Below are 11,097 nucleotides of genomic sequence, written 5' to 3'. Positions count from 1 at the left end.
TGACTATCCCACAGAATGGCTAGTCCTCAGAACACGACTGGCAAGCACTGGTATGAGAAGATGATGTCAGGGCCTATAGTACTATTTGCTCATCGAGGATGTCACAAGTGCAGAGGCTGCTGCTTGAGGCACACCAGGGACCAAGTGGAACCACAGGGCAGACAGAAGACATGCTCAGTGGTCCTGGGGAAGGGTTCAAGGCTCTCGCCGGGACAGCCGACCAGTCAATAAAACACCACTTAGAGAGTGGAGCGAAGCCAGACATGGGTTGCCCAGGGGCAAGCACACGGGTCCCTTGGGCAGTGGGGGGCAGGCGGCAGACTATTGCTGGAAGTGCCGGGCAGAATTGTCACTGTCTGGAAGAGTCACAGTAAGCGTAATCAGCTGGCACTTGTTTACCGTGTGCTTGGAAACTGTCTCCGGCACTTTGTATACCTGAATCTCACTGACGTCTTATAAGAAGAGCCTGGTGGAAATATTAGTAACACACCTTGGAGGAGTCAGGTAGTTTGCCCAAGGCTGCACGGAGAGCAAACCGAGCTCAAGTTTGAAACCAGCCATCTGTTTTCAAAGCCTCCCCTTCCGACCTCCGCGCTGGGGGTTGGCACGCGGGCCAGGTCCGGATCACTGCTCGTTTTCGCAGTGAGTGTTTTATTGGAACACACCTAAACCCATTCATTTACCTATTGCCTGGGTCGCTGCTGGGCAGCAGGGCGAGGTGGGCTATGGCTTGAAAAGTCACAACGGTTGCTCTGAAATGACCTCCCGCAGCCGGGACCTGCTGGGTGTATCACAGGAGGTCTTCATCCTGAGGCGCGCTTGGTCTGGGCTGCAGGTAATTTTTGTGTTCGTGCCAGGACGACTGAGAACTGGCGCTGTCCTGGCCGGTGCCTGTTTCCTTACCCGCCCCAAATGCGGCCTAGGCCCCAGGGAGCTGGGAAACACTGGGCTGTGGCAGGAGGCGGGGCTTGGCACAGCTTAGAGCTCAGAGTCCCCAGGCTTGTGACCTTTGGGGACAGACTAATGATGAGGGCCCCTTAGCCACAGCAGGTGGGGTGCCGCGGATTAGCCCCAGGGGTAATGAACCTTGTGTGAAACCGAGTGGGTTCTCAGTTTTGAAGTCATTCTGTCTGTGTCCTCTTGGCCCTGGGGAGAGTCTTAGAGGCAGAGACCTGGGCAGAAGCTGGGAACCTAAGGAAGCTTCTCCTCCTTTCTCTGGTCCCTCACCCTTCACGTCAGGCTCATCACCAAAGATTGTGCTCACAGGCCTTAAGTTGGGACACAGGAATTTGCATTTCTAACACGTATCTCAGAAGTTCTTTTTTTTTTTTAATCATTTTTTGATGTTTGTTTATTTTGGGGGGGAGGGGCAGAGAAAGAGGGAGACAGGATCTGAGCAGGCTCCACGCTGTCAGTGCAGAGCCCAGTATTGAGCTCTAACTCGTGAACTGTGAGATTGTGACCTGAGCCGAAGTCAGACACTGAACCAGCTGAGCCGCCCAGGTGCCCCCAGGCAGTTTCTATTCTGCAGGTTCTTGGGCCACAGTCTGAGATTTTTCTGAGGCTGGAACTCTGACTTGGGCTAGCTGCTGTCCCCTCTCTCTGGCACCCAGCTCCCCAAGTGGGCAGGTCCTCACCCTCGGGTTCAGGATTACTGCCATGGTGGCAAGCATGCTGGAGAACTCCCTCCGGCCTCTGACATGTTGTGACCCCTTTGAGGCGAGGGGCTTGAAACAGGGACTCCAGATGCCTAAGACTTTATGCGCCATTCACCTTAGCATCTTCTGTCCCTGCAAACACAAATTCTTGGCTTTAAACCCTGGCCTTGTGAAATGCTAATTCCACGTTTCTCCAGCACCCCTACGTCCTATGAAAGGCAGTGGATCTAGGTAAGTACATTAGGGTCTGACATCTGGAATCTCCTTTTGTTCCTCCACCCACGGTCCATTGGGCAGTGGGTGAGATCTTAGCCATTTCTTCCCCCTGACCGGAGGAAGACACCACCTCCATCCACCAGGGGTCAGATGAGGAGCCAGGTGCTGCTTCTCACTCTGTGGTCTAGACATCTCCAGCTCTGTCCCTACATCCTCTCCTGGAGGGAAGGGGGGCAAGTCCTAGTAAGGCAGCGAGATGTTTCCCAAAATGGCGGCTGTGTATGGGCATGCAGATATGGTGTGCAGCCTGTCCCTTCCTGGGATTCTGGCCAATGGAAGTCTCTCCTTCTGTGGGGCTGTGCGAATTCTGGTAGCCCTAGAGCACAGGTGACCCCACTGGCCATCATGTCCCCAAAGACTTCCACTCATGCTCCTTCTGGGACGTGTTGACACCTCAGGCCCAGTGCAGGGAAGGGTTGTGAGCATGTGCAGGACAGTGCTTTGCTGCTTACCTAGCCCCTCTCACGGAGCTTCCAGAGCATTCCTAGTGTCACGAGATTACTTCAAAATGCTTGGGTCATGATCTCGCAGTTCGTGGGTTCGAGCCCCGCGTCAGGCTCTGTGCTGACTGCCAGCTCAGAGCCTGGAGCCTGTTTCAGCCTGTGACTCCCTCTCTCTCTGACCCTCCCCTGCTCACGCTGTCTCTCTCTCTCTCTCTCCTAAAAATAAATAAAACATTAAAAAAAAATTAAAAAAAAAAAACAAAAACAAAATGCAAAGCTGCATCACTTCACAGAGACGTGCACCAACTAGCTCATGGGCATTTTGGAAGTGATAACAGGAAATTATTAACTTAGGATTTATAATACATGTTCCATTGCAGCATTAAAGTTTCTTCCCCCTTTTAAATATATGATTCTTCATCTGAGATGAAAAAAATCACATCATGGTAACCCCATTCGGATTGTCTTTCATCGCCTTCCTTGCAGCGACTCCGCAATATCCAAATTCATGTTTGTGCCGGTGACCATCATCATAATTGCCCCTTTGGCTGCTGCAACAAACTAATACAAAGGCAAGCAGAATATTTGAATATTTTCTTATTTCAATTCCCATTAAAGGTTGAGATCTGAGCACAAGAGCATGAGGCCGGGCTCAGGTAGAGACCCCATGTCGATGCAGCGGAAGCTCAAGCCGCCATTTTTTCTTTCCTGTGCCTCCAGGACGAACCTCCAGGAGCCGGCCCCTCTGATTTCTTCCTCTTCCTCGATCTCAGGAACATTCTGAGGTGTCATAGGGCCTGCAGCCTCCAAGCCCAGGGCACTTTGCTCTCGCCAGGACTCCAGCGTCTTGTGGTCAGCGGAAGGAACGTGGGCCAGCCAGTCCACATCGTGGCCGGGACCCAGGCAAGCAGAGAGTCTGAACAAATTCTCACCACCTCTACTCCTCAGTTTCTTCCTTTTGAAAATGGACACACTGATACGAATCGAAAAAGAAATATATAAAGTGCCTCACCAGGACCGTTTCAGTTGGTGAAGAAAGATCCTGACTTGTTATTTTGGACTCTAGTGTTGTGACTCTACTCAGACTCTGTATCTGCTGGCCTGCTGCCTCTGGTTTGCTCTGACTGGCCCAGGCTTGTCCTGATCTTACTGCATTCAATGAACAAATTCATTCCTTTAACAAATATTTATTAAATGTCTGTTACGTGCAGGCCTCTAGCCTTAATACAGAGAATGTACAGAGAATACAAAGAAACTAAGGCCTTGCTCTTGTCTTCAGGGAGCATGTGGGCCTGTGACTTCTGACTGAGGGGCCTACGCTCTCTGCACCTCAGCAAACTCCTCCACCCCTCCCCATCACCCGTCCCCTCCACTAGGACGTTCTGGAACTAATATCTTTCTTTCATCTGTACATGTGGCCCAAGGGAATGTCTATAGACTGCCTTGTCTATATCTGCTCTCTCTCTGTTTAAGAAATGAAGCAAAGATAATAACAATAGTGACCATTAGGGAGCCCTCCCCATGGGCCAGGCACTATTCTAAGCATCCCGCATGAATAAAGCTATTTTTACTTGCAGCTTCCCATTGAGGTGGGTACAATCTTTGCAGTAAAGAACCGTGTAGACATGTTAGCCCTCCTAAGGATCTACAGCTAATCTGCCAGTAGAGACAAGATTTGTAAACAAGAGGAGGCCAGAGCCTGTGTCTTAAACTCTGCTCTGCTATCTCACATGGTAGGCACTCCTTCTTAGACGAAGATCTTTTCCAGCAACCCTCTGCTTCATCCTCAGCAGCCTTAATTTGTTAGATCAGTTGCTGCTTGGGTTAATTCTTCTCTGTTGAGAAATGCCATGTAATTGATGGCTCTCTCTAAGCACCGACCCTTGCCTACTTTGATGGTCAGTGGCAAGATCATAGAATCAGTGTTCTATTTTTGCCTATCATTTTTTATTTTCCTTTTATCTATACCGTCTCCACAGCAGAGCAAGACAAGCAGGCAAACTTTCTTTTACAATGTCTGTGGGTTGACATTCCTTCCCTTGGTTCCCGTGAACATCCCTACACAGATGAACTTCCCAGATAAAATGGCAGCTAGTTACAGGCATGTTATTTGCCTTCCCAACTTCTCATTGAAATAATTATGGAAATTGAATGAGAGATAAAAGCTTCCACAGTACTGGAAATTAGGAATACAGACTAATGATTTGCTAGGTGCCGGGGGGGAATTTCTGCCAACTAAAGCTTAGATGATGCCTGAGGTAGACAAGCTGGATCAAGCAGAAAGACATTGAGAAATTTCCACCCCATCTAACTGAGTTATGTATCCTAGAATTCTGGAAACTTCACCAGTTAAATAAGAAAGCAACCATTTTCTGTCTTAGCTAAGGTCATTTTATGCAACCAAACTCTTCCATAGGCGTCTTATTTATTTATTTATTTATTTATTTATTTGCTTACTTACTCATTTATTTATTTTAAATTTTATTTAAATCCAAGTTAGTTAACATATAGTGTAATAATGGTTTCAGAAGTAGAACCCGGTGTTTATCACTTACACGTAACACCCCATGCTCATCCCAACAAGTACCCTCCTTAATGCCCATCACCCAATTAATCCCTCCACCCACCACCCTTCTGGAAACCCTCAGTTTGTTCTGTGTATTTAAGAGTTTCTTATGGTTTGCCCCATCTCTGTTTTTTTTTTTTAATTTTTATTTTTTTATTTTTAAAAAATATTTTTTTTCAGTGTTTTTATTTATTTCTAGGAGAGAGAGACAGCGTGAGCAGGGGAGGGTCAGAGAGAGAGGGAGACACAGAACCTGAAACAGGCTCCAGGCTCTGAGCTGGCTGAGAGCACAGAGCCTGACGCGGGGCTCGAACCCACGAACCGCGAGATCGTGACCTAAGCGAAAGTCGGACGCTTAACCGACTAAGCCACCCAGGCGCCCCAAACCCCCATCTCTGTTTTTACCTTATTTTTCTTTCCCTTCCTTTCTCCTACGTTCCTCTGTTTTGTTTCTTAAATTCCACTTAAGAGTGAAATCATACATCTACCTTTTGCTGACTGACTGATTTTGCTTAGCATAATATACTCTAGTTCAATACACATTGTTGCAAATGACAAGATTTCATTCTTTTTGATCTCTGAGTAGTATTTCATGGTATACATATACCACATCTTCTTTATCCATTTGTTAGTCGATGAACATTTGGGCTCTCTCCATAATCTGGCTATTGTTGATAGCACTGATGAAGACTTTGGGGTGTTTGTGTCCCTTCAAATCAACATTTTTGTGTCCTTTGGATAAATACCTAGTAGTGCAATTGCTGGGTCATAGGAGAGTTCTATTCTTAATTTTTTGGAAAACCTCCATCCTGTTTCCCAGCGCGGCTGCACTGGTTTGCATTCCCACCAGCAGTGCAAGAGGGTTCCCCTTTCTCCACATCCTTGCCAGCATCTGTTGTTTCCTGCATTGTTAATTTTAGCCATTCTGACAGGTGTGAGGTGGTATCTCACTGTGTTTTTGATTTGTATTTCCCGGATGCTGCGTGATACTGCTTTTCTCTTGATACTCATTTGGAGAGTACCGTTTGGTAATGCAAGAGAGTCAGGTCAGAAATAGGGGCAGGTATGGACACTCACAATGGGACAGGAAAATAGTATGAAAACATGTAAGAATTGCAGTATAAGCTCGCATCAGAAAAGGAAAAACATGTAAGACTATCAAATTATCTATGAATAAACTGTGTTTCCCAGTATGAGATGATCAGGCTGGGGAAGCAGACCCTACAAACATTTAAAAGAGCCGTACTATATATCACCGAGTTTTAAAGATTACGCATTTAGATGGAGTTCTGCAGTAAAGCAACCTTCCAGTTTGGGGTCCGGGAAGAAGATTCTGGTGGTGTCTGTACGGTTATTGTTGGAACCAAGTGACTCCCTGAATTTGTAGATATTGGCAAGGTCAGGCATGGAGAGGATCCTCAGATCCTTTAGGAAGGAGTAAACAGGGGGGAAAAGAATCCCTCGGGGGACAAATGGAAAAATAAAAGGAAAGGATCATAATGTCAAGTTGCAGTAGGCAGATGGAATTCTGCATGAAGATCTACTATAGGAAAAATTTGCCAAGTCAATCACCTGTATATTCATCCTGGAAAATATGCAAAGGCATATAGGACACCTGGCCCCATAAGTGAATTAAAATTAAACAGCTAAAAGCAGGCAAGTAGTGGTATTATGGGAGCCAGATAAATATTGAGTCAAGTCTAAATAATTGTTGTAACTGTTATTAGAAAATTGAATGGAAATATTTAAAAAGAGAGACTATAAGTAATGTACATAACAGTGATACTTGTAAGCATTACTGTAATCATCAGAGTCGTGCTGTATTCCAGGGGGATCAGGAAGATGGCAAAAAGGAGGGACAGTAAAGCAATGCTCATTTTACCATTTTATTAAGTGCAAAGGGTCAGCAATTCTCTTCCTTCTCGAGAGAAAAATGCACACTGGAGCATTTTAAAATTTACACTAGAATTACCTACCAGCATAACTAAACCCAGCATATATCTTGAAAATTACCAGATTGTGAAAAGATTTGAAAACATTCCCCTCTAGGAAAAGACCTAAAAACAGAAAGGCAACAGTTGTGGATCAGAAAATATATAAAACATAAAACAAGATAATGGAAGAAATACTCTGCAGTTTTAAGGTCAATGGATGGAAGTGGATTATGTTTTAAATATAGACACAGGCGCAAGATGCATAATGAGAATAGGGAAATAGAATACATAACATTTAAAATAAAAATAAAATAGAAGTGGATAACTATTGTGAACCAGAAAACTATTTAGGGGCATGCTTAGAAAATATCCACGTTTCAAGGAAACTATTTGCTCCATTGCCATAACATAATATCTGTTTTATCTCAATTAATGGGAACAGTCTTGTAGGAAAAAAATAATGATTGCGCACCATTTTCTTTACTATGCACAATATTCTGAACCCTGGCAATTAAGCCGATGAAACTGGGCGTAGGTAAGATCTCCAGCCTTCTTCGTGTCTCTGAAACCCGGCTTTGATCGCTCATGACAAAAGGTAAATGAGTTCTCCTGGTCCAGTTTACCATTTTATAAGTCCTCATATAATGGTGTGGTGAATTGTTCAAGATCAAACCTGGGTATTGTGATTAAAACTAAGCTCCCATTAAAGCAATTATCTGGTTATTTGCATCTATGATATCATCAGCTTCGACAAAAACCTACGCAAGTCAAAATGTCAGTCATTATTAATATTACTGTGGCATGAAGTGAATTCTGCAGTATTACATATCTGGTATAGCTTACGCTTATTTCTGTCTCATTCAACATAAACCTTGTAGGCTGAGCAAATCCTACTGTGAACTGAATGTCAGAGTGGCTGTTTTCAGTATATGTGAGAGTGTTTATTGTCATTGTTTATTTGACTACAATCATTTTAACTGAATCAATCTTATTTTTTTATTATTTATTAATTAATTTATTTATTTTTATTTCTGAGAGAGACAGCGTGAGCAGGAGAGGGTCAGAGAGAGAGGGAGACACAGAATCTGAAACAGGCTCCAGGCTCTGAGCTAGCTGTCAGCAAAGAGCCCGACGCGGGGCTCGAACCCACGAACTGTGAGATCATGACCCGAGCCGAAGTCGGCCGCCCAACCGACTGAGCCACTGAGGCGCCCCTCAATCTTATTTTGAAAGTAACTATTAGTGTTCTTTGTTTTCTTGTTTATTTACTTATTTTGAGAGACAGGGCAGGGGAGGGGCAGAGAGAGAGAGAATCCCAAGCAGGCTCCTGCTGCCAGTGCAGAGCCCGACGTAGGACTTGAACTCACAAACCGCGATAACATGTCTTGGCCAAATTCAAGAGTCAGACGCTCAACCGACTGAGCGACTCAGGCACTTCAATACTGTATGTCTGTGTACAAATATTAAAAGCATAGCCCCGGAAGTTTGTCCCATCTGTGAGCACCTATGAGGGGAAACTGTGTGAAAGTCTCAGGGGTGTTCAGATGCAGGCTGTGGGCAGCTTTTGAGAGCAGCACAGCTGAGCCTGGAGGCTGAGTGCATCCGCAGAAAGTGTTGCAGGAGACAGAGCTGGGTGAAATGGAGGTTAGAAAATAATAAGAAGTTTAGATTATTAAAGCATAAACCAGCAAGAACTGAGGCCAAGGAACAGGTGAGCAGGATACGAATGACAAGAATTTCCTTTCAGTCGCTTGTGCTCTATTCTGTAGGGAATAAAGAGTTCTTGATTAATGGGATCTGATCAGACCTGGTTTTAGAAGGACCCCTTCAAGCGGGGTGTGCGAGGGTAGAGAGGTGGGAGGAGGAATGGCCAAGAGAGAAGCAGGGGTGGCTGAGCTCAGCAGGACCTGGGACGATGAGCTCTTGAACTCGGGCCACAGCTGGAGTGTCTGCGCCCTCTTCCTTGGGGGCCAATGCATGGTGGGCTTCCTGGTTCTCTCGCCAGGCCAGCTGGGTGAGAGAGAGGCCTCCCGGGGGGTAAGCTCTCTTGAAAGGCAAAATTTGCAGCCCCAGAAAGTTCCAGAAAGGTTACTTCTGCCCTCTCTGCTCACACTCCCTCCAACAAGTGGTTGACCAGTAGCTACTCAAAAATGTGTTTCTCCAACCTCCATTCCTGGTACCCTCTTCCTTAACCAATCTGCTCCAGATGGTTCAGGAGCTGGCAAAGCTCCTTCCCTGTGCCCTAGGCCTTCACAACTGCTGTGTCCTCTCCCCGTGTCCTTCGGGTTTGCATAAATGTCACCTCCTAGAGAAGGCATCTTCGACTACTTTTTCCAGCATATTCACCACCCCCTTTATTTTGCACTCTCATGCCACGTTCCTTCCCTGGTGCCATGTGCCATGATAGGAGAACATGATTTATAGGTTTTAAAAAATGTATTTACCGGGGCGCCTGGGTGGCTCAGTTGGTTGGCGTCCGACTTCGGCTCAGGTCATGATCTCGCGGTTCGTGGGTTCGAGCCCCGCGTCGGGCTCTGTGCTGACTGCCAGCTCAGAGCCTGGAGCCTGTTGCAGATTCTGTGTCTCCCTCTCTCTCTGACCTGCCCCTGCTCACGCTGTCTCCCTCTCTTTCCCAGAAATAAATAAAACATTTAAAAAAATGTATTTACTGTTCTCTTCTCCCCAAGCTGTGAACTATACAAGGGCAAAATGTTTATCTGTGTTATGCACTAGTGAATACTCAGCACTTTTCCATAGATCTCATTGTTTAGAAGTTCTTAAACGCAAACCCAAATATTCTTCCCTCTAGGGTCTGGATCTGCTTCTGGATACCTACTTCAAGACAAACCAAAGGCCCTGATGAGAGCCCTTGCCTCCTGGCCACTGTGTAGAGCCCACTGGGCACTGTGACTCTCCCCTGGCCCCTCCAGTCTCTGGAGGATCAGCAAGAAATGACTGGAAACTACACCGGACTCAGAAGCAGGTCTTGCTAATTGAGACAAAAATAGTGTTCTCCCCAGTAATAGATCTTATCCTTAAAAAGTTGCTAAGTTTCATAAGGGAGAAGATTCTGGTCTTTTACTTCCAAATTCTCTCTCTGAGGATATAGCCAATGTGGAATTGCTTGAATAACGAGGATGAATACCACAGTTTAATTACAGCCCAATAAAAATATAAATAAGATTATCAGTCATTTATAATTACCTTTTGATCTGATCCTTCCGGGGAAACTACATTCCCTTTGGAGGTAAATTAACTCTTTCCGGCTCCTTTTGAAATACAACTGTAATTTTCCAAGTGCAATGCTTGCAGCGAAACAGTTCAATTATCATCCAAATGCAGCAATTTACTTGCTGGTAGGATCGCCGTCCTTAGTTCATACTCAGGAGGAGGGAAACATCAGATGGAGCCCATCTCTGTTCTAACCGCCCGTGGCCGACATCACTGGAGCGCGGTTGAGACTTGTTTAGGGTTCGGAGTCCCTTAGAAGTGAGGACTCAGCCATTAGAACCAAACAGCCCAGCAAGGAGCAGCCCTACACTGCTTGCTTGCTAATGGCTTGGAACCCACAGCTAAGAGGGCCCACGGTGCAGATCGCAGCTTTGAGCTCCTTCAGTCCGAACCTATCGGGCCTTAGAGAGGGTAGTGTGGTGGTNGGGGTGGGGGGGGGGGGGGGATCACAGGCCATTTGGCAAAAAATGACTCATATCAGAAAAATGGCTTCAAATACTGCAAGATTTTGGGCTGGGGACCCACAGGACCTTGATCTAGCGTTTCCTGTCAAGATGCTGTGACACAACCTTAGTAGGGAAAAGCATGCTGAACACCCAGTGTACGTGGAACACCTTGGAAAAAGGGTTGGTTCTCATGGAGCCCAGGAGCCCATCAGGGCAGAGCACCAGCGTCCCTGAGAAGCGACCTTTGGCATTGCCCGGGACAACTATTGGATGGCTTTCTTCTGTTTTGTTTGAATTCTTATTCCGTGGGCGCAAAAGTCGGCTCACATAGTGCGGTGACAGAAAGCGATGTAATCTCACGGGCTCAGGAACACCGAGAACGACTGTTGGGCCAGGCATGGATCCCAGCTCTGTGAGGGATTTCACCCAGCCCACCCGGGCGCAGGGTTGCTGGTCAAGGAAGACCCCTTTGCCCTTTTCCGAAAGGCCCCAACTTCAGTCCTAGGTATGGGGGCTGAAGGAGCAGAGATTGGGCAAGGTGTG

General features: G+C 46.3%; 1 long non-coding RNA gene across 1 annotated transcript; it reads left to right on the top strand.

Moving 5' to 3' along the window:
• The first annotated feature begins 674 nt into the window (after window positions 1-674).
• LOC144245824 (uncharacterized) lies at window positions 675-3,430 on the top strand. Its single transcript, XR_013339430.1, has 2 exons — window positions 675-835; window positions 3,098-3,430. It is a non-coding gene; the product is annotated as an uncharacterized LOC144245824 (long non-coding RNA).
• The last annotated feature ends 7,667 nt before the right edge of the window (window positions 3,431-11,097 follow it).

This window comes from Crocuta crocuta, unplaced genomic scaffold, assembly GCF_008692635.1.
Source record: "Crocuta crocuta isolate KB4526 unplaced genomic scaffold, BGI_CrCroc_1.0 scaffold108, whole genome shotgun sequence".
NCBI lineage: Eukaryota > Metazoa > Chordata > Mammalia > Carnivora > Hyaenidae > Crocuta > Crocuta crocuta.
The sequence above is the reverse complement of the archived record's forward strand: the minus strand, read 5'-3'. Positions and strand labels throughout refer to the sequence as shown.